The following is an 18282-nucleotide window of genomic DNA, read 5'->3' as shown; positions in this document are numbered from 1 at the left end:
AGTTAAAGCTAACATCAAAACTTTTGTTTAGAATCATGATTAAAATATGAAGAGATATTTCAAAACATAAAGGATATCTTTCGTTTCTAAAATTGTCCGCCTGCAGAACGTACTTATTTAAAAACTAAAAATTAAATATTATGCGCCTGAAATCGTTTAAAATATACATATTACGTATTTCATCGTTTCTAGTTTTTTATAAGTCGATAATGCGGTTTTATAATCCAATGATCTCACGACACATTTATGCCTCTGAATAAGTTTAATCAACGATAATGATATTAGCTATCGTATAAGCGTAAATGGAGTCGAATTATCGTCTGGAACTTTCGGTTATAGCCTTTTCGATAGTAAGATATAAAAAATTTTTAAATTATAAAGAAAAAGCAACGTTTAATTAAATATTTACCCACAGAATAAATTGAAACAATGTCAGAAAGACGTAGATTTTTTTTTAATTTTTAATTCTCTTCTTTTGTACTATGTATTTTTCTTTGGAAGTGAAAAAATCTCTCTCTCTACCTTAACACTTGTATATCTTCATTTAATCCTTCTTTCTGTATTTATATCCAAGCTCGTATATTTTGGTCCAATTTGCTGAAGGTATAATTATGAAAAAAACTCGCTCGCGCCCCAATTAGATTGTAAGTATATTGCGTTATGTTCACTTTATTTTAACTTACTCTTGCATCACAAATGTATTTAACAACGTATGTTATGTAATGTACCACAAATATATTTACATAATTTAAATACGTTATTATAAATATACTTCCTTTAATCACTGTAATACTATAAACTGGAGTAGCACCACGTACACCACGTTCGATTAAGTATTCTGATAAAACTGTGCTCATTATCCTCGGACGCTCTTATCTGAAAGCAAATGTACACGTGGATTCGCCACTGTACATAATCCGTCATATTAATTGTTCTATATTTTTAGAGATTAATGTATATTTAAAAATAAAAAGTATATACTCTGAAACTTAGAAATTAAAAAAATATTTTATTATTAAACTAAATATAGCATTTAATAAGGGTTTTCAGCAAAGGCAAGTTTATTCAGAATAATTTATAAATCATAAATAATTACTCGGTTGATGAATAAAAATAAATGAGAATCTATTTTTTTCATTTACCTTGATGTAAATTAATCTAGAAAAGAAAGATAGAAGAAATATCATAAAGATAAAATTTTAATAAAAATTTTGTTGAAGAATTAATTGTTAAAGATATTAACCTAATTTTTATTTGTTTTATTTTCAAATATTTATTTATTTTACAATAATAACGATGTATAGTTTAAATTTGTTTTTGCATATTAATTAAATATAATAAATATAAGATATATAATCCTATACATACATATATATATTAGAAATATATTCAGAAATATATGTATAAGGTATTAATTTAATAAAAGAAAAAATAATAATAAAGAGGAAAGAAAAAAATAAAAAATAATAAGAAAAAAAAGAAGAAATACATTAGTATATTATATATTTTAATTTTTTTGCATAATTTCAATGTTTCTTACTTTAAATTTTTACTCTTCGTCATACCAGTTATATGTTATTATATTACAAGTAAAATATTTATAAAATTATGTATCAATCGTGTACCATAGGTAGAGCAAGAAACATTTGAATTTATCGGATGACATTCTGCTCTTCTAAGTCGGCTGCGTTTCTATCATCGATCGTTCTTATCTAATTATTTTCACAGTAGATAAGGTAGTGCTTAAATTCTTAACAAACAAAACTCTCTATCGTCAGTAATTTAACATCAATATTAATAAGACGCACATAGTAATAAAAATATATCTTATTTAGAAATATTATTTTACCAAATATTAAAATAGCAAACAAAAAGATTTGGCCATAAATCTGTGTTTTTAATTAATTTTATAAATTTTCGATTGTTATTAAATAATAACATTATATGTCACATCACGAATATTTTATATATTTAACATAATATTTAAATTTAATATAATATTTATTTTTTATTTTATTTAATTTTATCAGTTAGTGATTAATAAAGATAGAATTATACTTTGTTTCTTTCTCAGTTTAAGAAACATTCTATAGGTGGCAACATCGTGAATTGAATTTTTAAAGATTTATTGTAACAAATAATGAGAGGGCATTGTCGCGTAGGAAAAAAATATATATATATTAAAATAGAATATATGTTTATTTATAATATTATACATAATGTACAAAATAATATAATAAATAATATATATATTATATAAAATATAAATTAATATAATAAATTATTATATTTTTTTTTCTACGCGATGGTACCCTCTTTACTATCATCACTAGACCAGCATAGACGGTACTGTTTTTTGCAACGCTCAGCTGCTAGCATGTACTTGGAGTGGAAAAACGGCACCAAAATCCGGACTCTGCTTATGACATATGAAAGTCTTTATTCAATGTCTTGAACAGGAATATGGGATCCAGTAGATAGTTAGATGACTATGAATGACTTCAAACGCGCACTTCTCGCATCTACATGATCTTTTTTTTATATAGGAGCGCGCGCTTTTTAGTAAAGATAACATAATTAAAGAAATCAAGAGTAAAAAAATATAAATTTAAATTAATTTTTAAATTAAAAGTAAATTCATAGAAAGCGCGCGCATGCTACTATTTTATATATAACATGCATAGAATACATCTAATTTTAATTAATTAATATGAAGAAAGTCAATGCAAATCCAGGATATTAAATTTGTTATTTGATTTATGATATTCTAACCATTGAATACACACATTTCAGATAATAACAATATTAGCTTATAATAATCCTATATTAAATTTGATAAACTCATAATACATATTTCATATTCTTAAAAAATAACCGAATAAAAAAATTACATACACATAATCTTTTTTATCTTGAACTTTATCATAAGAGTATGTATATAACTTATATAATATTAACAAAATTATATTTTAATTAATTTCTTAAATTCTTTAAAGGATTAAGTATTAAACTTTCCCAGAGTTCCATGTTTCATTATCCTCCTGCGAATATATTCACATTTGTGCGGCACTTAATTACACGAATACGCATATGAGATACTAAAGAGATAGTTAAATAGAGGAGTTAAATAGAGATAATTTCACCGCGTTTACGTACAATTTTACGGTATCGTTCGTAACTTAAGTGACATGATGAATATCACATTTATATAAATACTGGTACATTGTTTCATTATATGAAATGCAGAACAATGAATTTTTCCGGGTTATATAACGCATCTTTATTTATTTATATGAATTTTATTGCCAATGTGACAATGATAATTTTTCAAAATGAGCATGCGACGTAATAATATGTCATGCAAACTTTCGGCTACGTTTATATAAAACTTGATAAACTGTCCTCGTGGCATGCTTGATCATAAATTGGAGATGGAGGGATCAGAAAAAAATGAGTTTTATAATAAAACGATATCTTCGAGGATTTATATGCAAATGATCTCGCTTCTTATCTTCAATAATCTATTTATTAATCGAGTTGAATAATTCTGTATACATGTATTTTTTCTCATTATCACAGAACCTTCTGTAATAGATTGAAGTTTTATGTCCGTGTGAGAAAAAGAGAGAAAGAGGATATCTCTCACGAGTGTATATATATAGTTAAATATATTCGATATATTCGAGCACTTAATATAAAAAATAGCAAACAATGATATAGAAAAAAGACTATAATAAGTATTTCATTTATTAAAATAACAATTTTCAATCAACTATATAAATACAATGAATTTTTTGATGAATTAGTGAAATTTTATCAATTCTATCTTTCATTAGTTATAATTAATAACGAAAAGAAAATTCAATATAAAAATATGTGAATGAATTTTTAATTAATACTTAAGACACTTAAAACTTCAAACATAATGACTTTATGACATACTTTTATATTTGTTTTTATTTATTTTAATCGCTATAAGTATTTGGGATATAGTGATATTTCATGCGATGAAATTTATATTAATATCTGAGGCGTCTTTCTAATGATTAACTATAATTAATATTGTATAACATTACGAACATTTTCATCATTAACAAAATTATATTTATCTGGTCATATTTATCACCTTTTTGACTAATAAAAAAATATATTTATTTTATGTATCTCTTATATAATATATCTCAATATATATAATTATATCTCATATAATCTTTCACTTTCCGAACATCAAAACTATCGTCAAAGAAGAACACAGTCAATAATCGAAAACGTTCATCGGATTGTAATGCATCCAAGTATTTAAGCGATCTTGTTGCTCTCGTTCGAACTATAGACTGCCGGAACTGAATGTCAGCCAAGTGCGCGATCCTTTGATTGTATACCGTGTAAAATTGCGCGCAATGCATTGAAACGATGTCTATTTATACGAGCCCTACTATTTTCCGGATCCTTCGCGCAACTAGTTTCTTTCAATGCACCTGAGAATCCATTTCATTACTTCCTGTGACTCTTTTTTAGTTGCGTATTACCTATTTTGTTTTAAAGTTTCGGAAAATTAGGATAGCAAAATGATTGCATTCTTTGCGCTACAATACATCTTACACAATGTATCTGTCACTTACGCATGAAGAAAAAAGCGAGACTTAACAATCTCAAGTTTCAAACTGTCAATTATTAAATAACATCATTAAGAATTTCCTTCCAAACATATATAGTTGATAATTTTTTACTGTATTGTCAAATTCGATCTTATTTCAATGTTTTATATATATTATATTATACATATTAATTATTTTTTTATTATTATTTTAAATGATATTATATGTCGTAAAAATGATTATATTAGTAACTATTGTTTTATTCAAAAAGCGCTGCGCGGTACTTTAGCAAAAATCAATTAGATATTTAATGCGGTTCTTCTTGTAAATTGACTTTTAATGAAATTCTATGGAAATAAAATGCGACTTAAATTATATTGGTAAAATCAGTATATTTTATTTTATTTTTCTTAAATTACAAATAACATGATATTAAAAGCGCGAAAGAAAACACTTTCTTTTCAATTTTTCCACAATTACAAAACTTCTTTATTAAAGCCAATTTTCTAAAATATATTATGTTTTCTAAAATATATATTATGTCTTCTAAAATATATATTGCTGTTACTAATTATAGATTAATTATTGTTATTTTACAGACTCATGTGCATTTGTTTAATAGAAAGATAGAGAAAGAAAAAGAGAAGCAAAAAGCAAGAGAGAGAGAGAGAGAGAGATAAAAGAAAAGAAAGAACTCAAGACAGAGAAAGAAAGAGAGAGAGAAAGAAAGGAAGAAGACACACATTCATCTATTTATTATTCAATATTAAATTAATACAAATTGCACAATTAAATTACTTTGTCAATATTGTTGATGTCTTTCAATTGAAAAACAAAACATTCGAAAATTTGTTTTGCAAATTATTTGTTGTTATTTGAATAATTAACAACATCAACAATGCTGCTGAAACTTTAAAGCACGTTTCTATAAATTTCATTTCGTAAACGAGCGTCATTTGATTAAGCTTTATCGAGAAACGATATCTTCAATTTTTCGATAAAATATTAGTTAATAATATTTTTCTAACAAGAAATCATTAATAGTATGAAAATCATCATATTCATTAAAATACTACGAACGGAATTTACACAATTATATAATATATTCTTAGATAATGATAAGAAACACATTTTGAAAATGATTCTGAATAAATTGTATTTGTTTTAATAGCATATCATTTCCTTAATCTTTTCATATGATTGTATACATATATATAATATATAAGCCATATATAAACATATATATATATATATATATATATATATATATATATGTATATATATATATATATGTATATATATATATATATATATATATATATATATATATACATATATAATAAAAATTATAATCTGAGAGAAATGTACAATATATGTTTATATTTATATATTATATTTTATTATAAAATCCGCTCTGTATATTCTTTTCATTCAATACTTAAAAAATTTATAAAATTTAATCCTAGGAAAAATCCCTGATAAAATAAAAGCCATTGAGAGAATTATAGTCCTAAATTCTTGATTCAAAATCTCAATTAAAAATGTTATTATTAAGAATCGCCGAAAAAATTCTAAGCAGATATGTGCAGTTTTATAAACAGTTGAATCAATTTTTTTTGTGATTGCGCGCGGGTCAGCGAAGCGACGAATATTTTTTTATATATCGCGCATAATCTTTAATCTTCAACATTAAAAATATGTTATTGTAATTAAAACCTACAATTAGATTTTATAGAGTAGATAATTTACAAATCTAGATAATTAAAAATTAATTAAATTAATAATTAAAAATTTAATTGATTCTTTAATTGATTCTACTACTTGTTTAACTGAATCTTTCATTTCTTATTAATATTAAAAAATTATAAAAAATTTGTTTCTGTTTTTATTTTAAATCTTTATTGACATGGCATCATCGAAGATTTTTTATCTGAAAAAGAGATTGTATACATGTACCGATGGTCGAATAAAGTTAAAATCTGTCTAAATAGAAAACTTGGAAATTTTTAACGCGCAAAATCGACAAAAATGTGTCACATGTATCTGATATATATTTTTACCTGTATCTGATATATATTTTCTGTATCTTCTATTAATTTATATTATCATTTTACGCTAAATTTTCATATTTTGAAAAGTATTTCTTTTTTTAATTTAGATTTTTTAAATTGTAGTTTATTATAAATAATACATATACAGAAATAAATGGCGGGCATGTAATGCATGCTTTGTAAAATTCTAGTTTTTTTAAATTTAACTCGAAAATAAATCGGCAAAAAATGTGTCACATGTATCTGATATATATATATATATATATATATATATATATATATATATATATCAGATACATGTGACACATTTTTTGCCAATTTATTTCCGAGTTAAATTTTATAAGACTAGAATTTTACAAAGCATGCATTACATGCGCGCCATTTATTTCTGTATATGTATTATTTATAATAAACTACAATTTAAAAAATCTAAATTAAAAAAAGAAATACTTTTCAAAATATGAAAATTTAGCGTAAAATGATAATATAAATTAATAGAAGATACAGAAAATCTTTATCCTAAATTTATATTAAGTTAATGTTAAATATTTCTCGAGATAGTAATTATCCCATACAGTATTTATTATTTTTTAAATATATTGTTAAGATTAGTTGTAGCATCTTAAGTAGTTAAGACGTGATCGTTTTGTCATTCAAACGGCACGACTCAAGTGACAAGGTGACAAGGTAATAATGCGAGACATGCCGTATATTGTTGAAGTCGAAACGTGATCGCGATAAGTATCAAAATAATTTGTTATAACCATTATCATTCGACTTTTACCATTATCATTCGTCAATTTAAATGATTTAGAATAAGAGTGCTTAATAAAACAATTATATAGTATATAATTAATATAATAAAATATATATACATATATATATATATATATATATATATATATATATATATATATATATTCAAAACTTCGCTTTGATATATTTCTTCTTGGATATAAATTTTTAAAAATCAATAATAAAAATTCTGATTCTTAGCTTATATTTATATTCCATACAGCACAGAATCTTGTAGCAATATTATTAATATTGTTGTAACATTGCAGAAACATTGCAATATTGCTGCAATATTACTGCAATGTTCTGTGCTGTATGGGTATAGACTTAATTTCATATTCTGATATATGTATGAAATATCCAAGTAGTTATATTAATATATAGATAATCCATTCAGTTTTGCTTCGTTAATTCGTAGGAATGTCTAGAAATATAAAAGGGCAAATCAGATAGAATTCTTACAAAAGAAATATTTAAAACTTTGCAATATCTTTCTTGTGCTTTTGTTACTTTTTTCGACAAAGAGCTAACCAGAAAGTAACTAAGTATTGAAACACAGCATACATATATTCATATGTGCATACAAATTCATAATAGTACACAAGAAAAGACAAAGATTTTTCTAATTTTGGAACTCGAGTTGTATGAAACTACTTTTGAATAACTGTATTGTAACAATAAATGGAATCATTGAAAAATAAAGAGTTAGGAAAGAAAATATTATTATAGGGAAAAATTAAAATCTAAAAAAAGACGTTATGAAAAAACAAGTAAAATTGTGGACTATAATAAACTATCTATCTATTTATATAATAACTGTCTCAAATTTTAATTTTAAATTCTTATAGCTGCATTGCAGGCAAGACTTGTAAATTTTTTTTTAACTTTTAAATGAGAAAAAGAGAAATATACATATATATTTTTTTCTTTTTTAGAAAACTAAAAGAGGCTTTCCAAAAGATTTTCAAGAATAAGAGAATTTGAGAATCCTATTTGCAGAAATCACGAAATCAAACCTAAGCTAATAATTCAATCATAAGTTGTTTAACATATAAAAAAACGTGCGTAGCAAATATTTTAATTCGCATTTTCTCATGTAAAGCAGATTATATAAATGATCGAGAATAGTAATACATATCATACCAGTTTATTCCGCATAATCTTATTGTTAACATAATTGTCTAGTAAAGACATAATTGTCTAGTAAAGAATATAAAAGAGGAAGATATTGGAAAAAAATTTTCTATCATAAACTCCTTATATTATCGATTATATTATGGTCTGAAGTTTGGAACTCTAATGCACGCGATTTATTCCAGATTTCATTATTTCGTCAAGTTTCTTTCTTTTCTCTAGTATTAAAATGCCGCTTTGAACTTATAAAACGTTTAAATCAATAAAAAAACACATAGCAGAAATGTAGAAATTGCATGGATATATTCTGCACATTACGTATGTAGTACAGATTCGATAATTTTCTTTTAATCCTTCCTGCGTTTTTTTGATAATGAATATATATATATATATATATATATATATATATATAATATATAATTAAATATCGTTACATTCTATATATTCCTTCCTTCCTAGGAGGCTTTAATATGTGAATTTAAAATGTTTTATAGAAAACTTCTTTTTCATCAACGCAAATGTTAGTAATTCTTAAGTTATTTGCAGAATAAGAATTGTTAATGACGAAGATGTACACGGTCTGGCTATAAAGTTTTAAGACTAATTTTATAAAATGTGCCTAAACAGCATCACCTATCTTTCACTTATCTTTCGCCACTTGAAATCTTTTGCATTAATCTTTAACTATGCTTCTGTTAAGTTTGATCAATATTGGTTCAGTGCAGTTCCTATTCAAATCTATTTTGTGTGACGTGTTTGTTTTGTCTCGTCATAGAAGCGTTTATCGAGCAACGTATGCGATCATGTTTTGTGTAAAATTAGGTAAAGTTACCACAGAAACAAATAAAATGATAAAAAAGCGTAGAATGGATTAAAAAAAATTAACTAAGAGCGGAGATATTCTGATTCTAAAAGTCAAAAATAAAAACAATGCTCATCGCTTTGTTTGATGTGGAAGACATGATTAGTAATGAATTTGTTCCACGAGGGACAACAATTGAATTTTATAAGACCATGGAAAAGTTATTTGCAAGAATTAATCGCGTGCGACTTGAAATGAAAAGGAATGATGATTGGTTTCTGCTTCATTACAGCGCTCCAGTGCATAACGTTGCAATCACTTTTTAGCATCTGAAAAAGGTGCTTTTTAGCATCTAAAAACGCGCTTTTTAGTATCTAAAAACGCACTTCATCATCTCTCCCTACTCTCCCAATTTGACTTTAGCTAGCTATTTTCTTTCCCTCAAATTTAAACTAAAATAAAAAAGAAGCCGATTTGATGATCTGAAGCAGATTCAAAGCAACGTTGTAAGATAATTAAACAGCGTCCCAGTTTCGGATTTTTAGAATACCTTATACAAGTTGGAAGAGCAAGGTCGGTGTGCAATTAGAAGGAATATATTTTGAAAAATAAATGATAATATTGAAGATATAACGACTGCTTTATTTTTGGTAGAGATAGTTCTAAGACTTTATAGCCAGACCGCATATTAATTGGCGATTTATGTGATGCGTGGAAAAGGTACACCACTGCTGCACTCTTTTCCACAAATGAGTTTGATGAATGTAGAATTAAGCTCTCAAAGCTAGCAAAAATTTAATTACAAATTCTAAAATTTAATAGCTCACTTATTTACTAATTCCAAAATTAAAGCGGATTAAATTGCAGACTCGTGCAAATCGATAATAACATTTAATTCTTTAGTCAATTTTTGAACGAACGTTATCCATTTAGATGTTAGAAGAGAGAATTTGTGATTAAGACTGCCTTTATTGGAAAATTTAAATACGTTGCCTTTTAACTTTTCGCACGTAATAAATCTGAGGTGAAATAGTACATTTAATGTATACTGCAATTCTTCATCCTTTCGCGGCATTTTATTTGCTTTGACTGCAAGGTCTCGCAAGTTGAGTAAATAGTACATTACGGTTTGTTTCACGTTTGTACGACACATGCCAGCGTTTACGTATTCTCGCTAAATAACAGCTTCGAGAAAATATAACGTGTCTCCTGTGAAATGTGCGTATTACTTTTTTGAAATAAATGGTTTATGAAAATTACATGAAAAGATTTTTCCATCTTTCTTGTTGTAAAATATTTGATTAAAAATATCGAATAATTGATTTATAAATATATAAAAGTTATGTATGTTGTAAATTTTCTACGCGAACAAACGAATTTTACTGGCGCTTCTGTGATCTGTGTTGTGCATTAAAGTTCTTAATTCCTTTAAAAAGTGTTTATTTATTTCGCGCATCTCGCGAGCGGCTGATCTCTTTAGCGCGCCTTCGATATCTATCGAAATCCTCGCCGCAAGCGTAACATTTTGGGAGCTCGTCCACCAGGAAAAAATCTCGTTATAATGGGAGAGTTTTTTATAATAATGTCCCCTATTTTCTGATATCAAATTGAGTATATACGAATAGCATATTTTTAAAGATTCTTATAGATATGTTATTACTAAAAAAGTACACAAAGTATACGTATCACAAAGTGTACGTATATTACTATTTGCACGACAATATATCGTTCAGGTATTGCTTATGACTAAAATGTCGTATTTGTCTTATACTTGATCAAACGAGCCTAACAATCCGCAAATAACCTACCGAAATTCTATTACTTCTTATAACAAATACTTTAGTTATTGTATTGTTTCTCAAACAAAAACGATCAGAATCGAATTTTTTTATATCCATTAGTCTCGGAAGATGGTAATGGAAATAATGTCAATTTTTATGATTGACCGATTGACATAAATATGCTTGATTCGTACATTTCGTCATTTTGAATGAAATTACAATGATACGATAATTTGCAACGCGATTTGCAGGGCACGTAACGATTTGTCATGACGTATAACTTGAATTCCAAGTTATACGTCATGAACAAACAATAATATATAAAATATGTGAGCAAATAATTTTATATTTATATATTTTATATTTATATAGTATTTATATATATCACGGAAAGCTACATAAAAACAAAATTAAAATATAATTAAATTGAAAAAATATTACAGTTATAATGCAAAGTTTTCTCAATTTGTTAGTCAATATTGTCGTGTAACGGAAGACGGAAAAATCGATTCAATTCGCTAAAATATCCATGTAAATATCCAGGTTTTTAATTCGAATTTGACATTAAAAGTATTTTAAAATCAAAAGCTATTTTTTTAACTATTATTTTTTATGTTTTTACGAAGAGTTAGCACCAATCATATTAAATTATAATTATATCATTAATTATATTATATATAATTAACTCCATTATTGTTAAATTTCGCGTATCAAAATTCAGAAGTTTATTCGTAAAAAAATCAATACAGTCAAAGATCAAATATAAAAAGACTATAGAGAAATGATTCTTAAAATCTTACCTTCGCATCGTTTCAAGTTTCCTTTGCCTCGTCTTTTCTACTCCTATTCGTTTCCACTAGTATTTCAACGTATAATCAATCAAGGAAATGCAATCAAGAAGATGTCGAAGCGAATCCACGAGAATCGAAACATTCGCGATAAAATACTGATACATAAGAGCTCGTCGTAAAATAGAGCAACGAGGAAGATGATGCGCTTTGACACTTTATATTCGAAAATCGGAACCAAAAGAAGAAGATAAGCGACGATTCTCTGGGAAAGTGTAACCGCATGTACGCGGATTCGATGTAGGCATAACTTTGGCTTGTTAGCTGTTTCACTTATCATGGGAATTCTAATTGCAACCCAAGTAGATTCGCAAACGGAACGCTAAATGACTAAGAGCGTTTAGCGGTAGTTGATCGTTTCTAGAATATTTCCTTCGAACTCCCTCGATGGAAAGGATACTCAGAGGAAACTGGCATCGAGATCGCATAGGAATCGAAATCGTGCTAATAATTTATTATCGATAACTGTATATTCACTTTGCAAAGATAATATAAAAGGAGAAGCGCATAAAATTGATTTCTGCTTCTATAAATTAATAAAATGCAAGTAAGCTGCATTAATTAATATAATAGAAATATTATCTGTTATCAAAAAAATTGTTTCAAAAAGAACTTTTCTATCATCTTAATCTTGAAAAATTTTGAAATGTCTAACAAATTATTTTAACTATTTAGAATCAAAATATTTAATAATATAAATCATAAATCATGGAATATCTTTTAGTTGCGATATATGTGTAATTGTATAGTATTTTATTCTCTTCTCATTTCTAAAAATGTCTCTGATTAGAATACTGACGATTAAAGTATTATTAATGATTACCAATATATTACTGATTAATGACATGATTGTGAGAAAATGTTTCTAATTAAAGTAATAATTAAAGTTTCACTAAAAATCCGTAATACTTCATTGGTTTTTAGTGAAAATATTTCACTGATTTTCAGTGAAACACTTTTGCTCTTTTATCTTATATTTTACTTGTCATGACAATAAGATTTCATTGAAAAGTCAATCATTACTACTAATTGATTTTTCTCAGTGAGATTTTATTACATGCAGTGTTATGGTTTATAACTGAACCTATTTATCAGAGATAAATAACACTATAATATTTATCAGAGATAAATAACACACATAATTTTATTTAAGAGAGTATGATGATCAAAATATATCGATAAATACACATATGATAATATGTGTTCACGCATTTACTGTCAGTTTGAATAGGCAAATTTAATATTTGACAAGCATAATAGATCAAACAATTGATTGCAAACGCAGGATTACAAACGCAAAATCTCAAAAACAAATCAAAATTTCCGTGTAACATTATAACTTTTTCATATACATGTGTACCAAAGAAATATTAATCAAGAAATTAAAATTTTATTAATATCAATATCTATATATGATATTAAATATTAAACATTAATATTAATAAAATTTATTAATATATCTAGGCAAATAAAATGCATCATATGCAAATGTATCATATGTAAATCTTTCATGTATATCAGAAAAATATTAATCAAGAAATTAGCATTTTGTTAATATATATTAATATTTAATATATTAAATATTAATATTAATAAAATTTTTTCTAATAATATTTCCAGGGAAGTGAAATATAACAATTATTTTAATAGTTATTTATATTAATGGACACATTTTCAACAATTTTAATCTTGATGATTATTGTACAATTGAAAATATTGATTAAATAATATTGCTTTATGTAGCTTATGTTTCAATCGCGATTTCTATAAATTTTAAGATATTTATATAAATATGGAAAATATATATTGAAGAGAAAGGACACGCGCTCACAATCAATATCCTTACTTCTATAACATATATCAAAGTTCATCGGAAATATACATACATATATATATATATATATATATATATATATATATGTATATATATTAACATATATATATATATATATATATATATATATATATCTGTTAATATAAATAATTATCAAAAATTTCTTTATTTATTTTTGCATTTAAACAAATAAAATTATTTTATATAAAACTTTTTATATAAAAACTGTTTCCTTTTTTTAAAAGTTTTTTTTTCATGTCCCTTCACATATCTCATATGTTTTATGTATTTTTTAATCTTAAAAACGAAGCTTATGTAAATCGTTCATGAAGCTATAGTAAAGCGCTTATAGTAAGCTCTATCTATATAAATCCGCTTTTATTTAACATTTCATTTTTGTACATGATTCAAGTAAAATTGCGCTAATCAAAAGGCTGACAATATCACGATATCCAGTTTAGCAATTGCTTTGCGCACGGCAAATATTTTTCGCTCATTATTTTTCCCATAAAGTGTGATTCTGTGCATCTCGATGAAGCGAGACAAACAAGAAGTACGTTGGAATAAAGGGAGAAAGATGGAGAGCACTTGGCTGCTATGTTTTGCGACTGCGTCGAACGGATGTGGATCCTCCGTGAATCCGAGATTCCCTTCAGTTTATGCTGCGCACCCGATCTACCGAATTGGTACCCGTTGCTGTATATCACAAAGATCCGTAATATATAAAGACAATCTGTAAAATACTTCCCTTTGTGGTGCGAAATTTAATACTAGTGTGTATTATTAATATTTATCGATAGTTTTGATTGAGATACGTTCTTTTCAGACAAATATAAAATTTCTTATTTTGGAATTGAAATTAACATATCGATCGAAACATACGTGCGAAACTCGGAAAAATCTATTGCTAAGGTAATAATTAGATATTATAATATGAAATGGCATTTTATTAAAATTTATGATAATTGTGTTAAGCATTCTTCTTATTCTTTATATAATTAAATAATGGTTTTTACATATTTCTGAGTTTATTTTCATCTATTTTAATTATATTTACAATTGTGAAATCTCGATAACAAATAAGAAGACAAATAAGTGAAATAAGTGAAAGTAAAAAATAGTAAAATAAATATATTTTAAAATGTAGCTACGTAAATTATGTTCTGGTAATAACCGTCAAAACTTAATTTAGTTTCATCTCGAAGAAAACACGCCAGTTTTGTAAAACAGAAGATTGAGGAAAGAGAGCGCTTATCAGGTAAACTTTAGAAAATTACCTTTTCTTAAAAGTCTCAAATAAGACTGAAACATGAATTGGAGTTTAAGAAAAATGGAAGTTCTTACACGTAAAATTCTAATTTTATCTAAGTTTTAAATATATGTGTATTTAGATTTAATTTATTTTTATATGAGATATATAAGAAACGATTGTAAAATTACTCTTTCCCTCTCTCTTTTTTCACAATATTAATTGCATATTCGATAATAATCAATAATTATCTTCTTCTTATAAGTAAAATGATAAGTAAAATGAATTATATGACTTTTATTAAATATTTATTATAGAAATATTTGATATTAAACTATATATATATATATATATATATATATATATATATATATATATATGATTATAATGTTCACTATTGGAAAAGATATATTTTATAACAGAAGAAATATATTTTATAGTACTATAATTAAAATCTTTTACGTATACGAAATTTATCAAATCATATATGTTTGCATAACGAAATAATTTTATTTGTCATACGATTTGTTATACACACAATGCGTTATCTATCACATAATTTATTATAATATATTAAAAGATGCATCGTATTCGTTAAAAAATAACATCTAATATCTTGAATATCTTAAATATTAATTTAAATGTCATTTTTTAAATATCCAACTGCATGTTAATTAATATGTCGATTATCTTTATTTTTTTGCTATAAAAGATAAAACAAAGTGAGAATAATAAGAGAGATGATTATGTTAGAATGCTTATTATGTATTTTAGGAACTATTTAAGTATATTTTTATATTTATATTTTTTTAATAAATATTTATTTAATATTATTTTTATCTCTAATTTTACATGTGCTCATGCGAGATTTAAAATAATCAATCCTTTGATAAGATATGTGTGCATGAGCAATACAGAAGGATTATATAGTAACTACTGTTTATAGTAACTATTTAAATTGATGAAAAAGTATCTTACAATTCATCATTTATTATACTCACTTCAATGAACTGATTTAAATTTTTGATAGTTCTAAAGTTAATATGAAGCTTTTGCTTCTATTTTTTTTAGATAAAAATAAATCTACAAGAAATTTAAGCAAACTAAAAAAATATTCAAATGTATAATTTTAATAAGCATTCTTTCAGATAATACATATTGATTCTAATCGCAGCTCGATAAAATTTCATACCAAAGAACATAAGCGTGAAAATATATGTTCTAGAGTAGCGACTTTTTGTGTAAACTTTAAGTGTAAACATAATAATTTGTTTCTAAATTTTGCTTTTTGCATTAAAACATATGACATAGAAAAGATTTATTGTAAAATACCAAAGGATCTATTATCATAAACAGTGCTTCGATATCAGTAACTAGATTAACGTTAAGTAATTTCGAGAAACAGGGAAATGGAGATGCTTTCAAGCTTGTTGCTTGAGTACTATTTGGCGCCTATTATGTATATCGAGCAAAAGTTTCAACAGGCCAGAGAGGAGAGACATTGATATTCGAATGAATAGTTACTATCGTTGTTCGTGATATATCGCAATTCTTTTGCAACATTTGTTACGCGAGTTTTGATTGTTTCATCTTTCGTCTCTTTGGATTGCACAATATATTCTTAGTAGTTGCAAATCCATCAACCAAATAAGCAAAAAATGGATTTATTTTTAGAGAACTGCATGTTTATTTCCAAAAAGAAAAGTTACATTGATATTTATTGTCAATTCGTTTTCACAACATACAATCTTAATAGTAATAGAATAAATATTAATGAAACTATAACTTCCTAACAGCATAAGTAATATAGATACATGGACTACAGATCTTCATAATCAGATTTTATAAAAATTATTTATTTACAAATGAAAGAAATTATTTATTATTTTTATTTACATAATTATAATATATAATCATGAAAACTGTAGTTATTATAAAACAAAATTGTAAATATTATTTTACATATCATATAATGATTATATGAGACATCACATTTATTATTTTTATTTGGATTGATGAATGTGCAGTTATTTAAATAGAAATAATAAATATTTATGTGATTTTGTTATCTAAATGTGATACATCATAGTTAGTAGTAATTAGAAGCAGTTTCATCCATTTGGCATCTAGATTCATTATTCGAGATTTCATTATTCATCTGCTATCTCATATACTATATGCTATAAACCCTCTTAATCAGAGGTATATATATATATATATATATATATATATATATATATATATGTATATGGAATGATTAATCGAAATCTAATTCAAGATCACTGCCAAGCCTTGCTGTTATCACGCTTCACTTCGCGAAGCGACATCAAATGTAATCGAATCCGGATTTATCGTTTATCAAACGAGAATTCTATTCTACTAAGCAACTTATCTAAGAGAATCTTATATAAATAATATTATTTTAGATTCTAAAACACACATACATAAGACAGAGAGAAAGAAAAAGACAGAGAAATAAACGAGAATTTGAAACAATTTTTATTTTTAAACATCGAGATTAACTATAATCATAATTTGCCTTATTCTCTATTTTGTTCAGATTAATGATATGTATAAAAATGCATCATGTAGTGATTTTTTGATAAGAACGTAAGTATGCTAATTCATTTCTGAATCCGCGCTAATACACGTGAAACGGAAAAGACTTATTACAGACATTGCCTCCAGGCACAATATCAGTAACTAGGTTAATGTTAAGCAACTTTAGGTAACGCAGGGGAGAGGAAAGGGGAAAGTGGAAATGCTTTCAAGCTTGTTGCAACGAGCACTATTTGGCGCCTGTCATCTATGTCAAGCAGAAAGTTTCGACAGACTAGAGATATTGATTTGAACGAATAGTTGTTATCATTGTTTGCGATACTTATAATTTTTTATAGTCATTTTTAAAGAGAGTTTTGGTTATTCTATCCCTTCAATGATTTCTTTAAATTGCGCAACACGTTTTATAATAGTATAATTTTGAAAAGAAAACTATCAAATAAAGTGATTGAAGATATTCTTGCAAGATATCGCATACTTAATTTATTTTTCATGTTTCAGGAAAAAATTAAACTATATATATATATATATATATATATATATATATATAAATTATATAAGACTTTTGAAAGAGAAAAAGACAGGAACATTCAGTTTTAAAGATTTAACTTGATAAATTAATTTAGAATAA

General features: G+C 25.4%; 2 protein-coding genes across 3 annotated transcripts in view; one reads left to right on the top strand and one right to left on the bottom strand.

Annotated features, from left to right (window-relative positions):
* Positions 1-12217, bottom strand: part of LOC105255052 (neuropeptide CCHamide-1 receptor) — a 48310-nt gene extending 36093 nt beyond the window's left edge. The window contains exon 1 of the mRNA XM_025406025.1: positions 11962-12217. The gene's annotated coding sequence lies outside the window, so the exon portion shown is untranslated. The remainder of the gene's footprint in view (positions 1-11961) is intronic.
* A 2302-nt stretch (positions 12218-14519) lies between these two features.
* Positions 14520-18282, top strand: part of LOC105256752 (neuropeptide CCHamide-2 receptor) — a 32011-nt gene continuing 28248 nt past the window's right edge. Inside the window, exons 1-3 of one of the 2 annotated variants that reach the window (XM_025406028.1) lie at positions 14520-14598; positions 14670-14755; positions 15036-15101. The gene's annotated coding sequence lies outside the window, so the exon portion shown is untranslated. The remainder of the gene's footprint in view (positions 14599-14669; positions 14756-15035; positions 15102-18282) is intronic. The other variant, XM_025406029.1, reaches the window with a different exon arrangement.

This window comes from Camponotus floridanus, unplaced genomic scaffold (assembly GCF_003227725.1).
Source record: "Camponotus floridanus strain SB8 unplaced genomic scaffold, Cflo_v7.5 scaffold13, whole genome shotgun sequence".
In the NCBI taxonomy this organism is placed as follows: domain Eukaryota; kingdom Metazoa; phylum Arthropoda; class Insecta; order Hymenoptera; family Formicidae; genus Camponotus; species Camponotus floridanus.
Note: the sequence above shows the minus strand (reverse complement) of the source record. Positions and strands in the feature narration are given on the sequence as shown.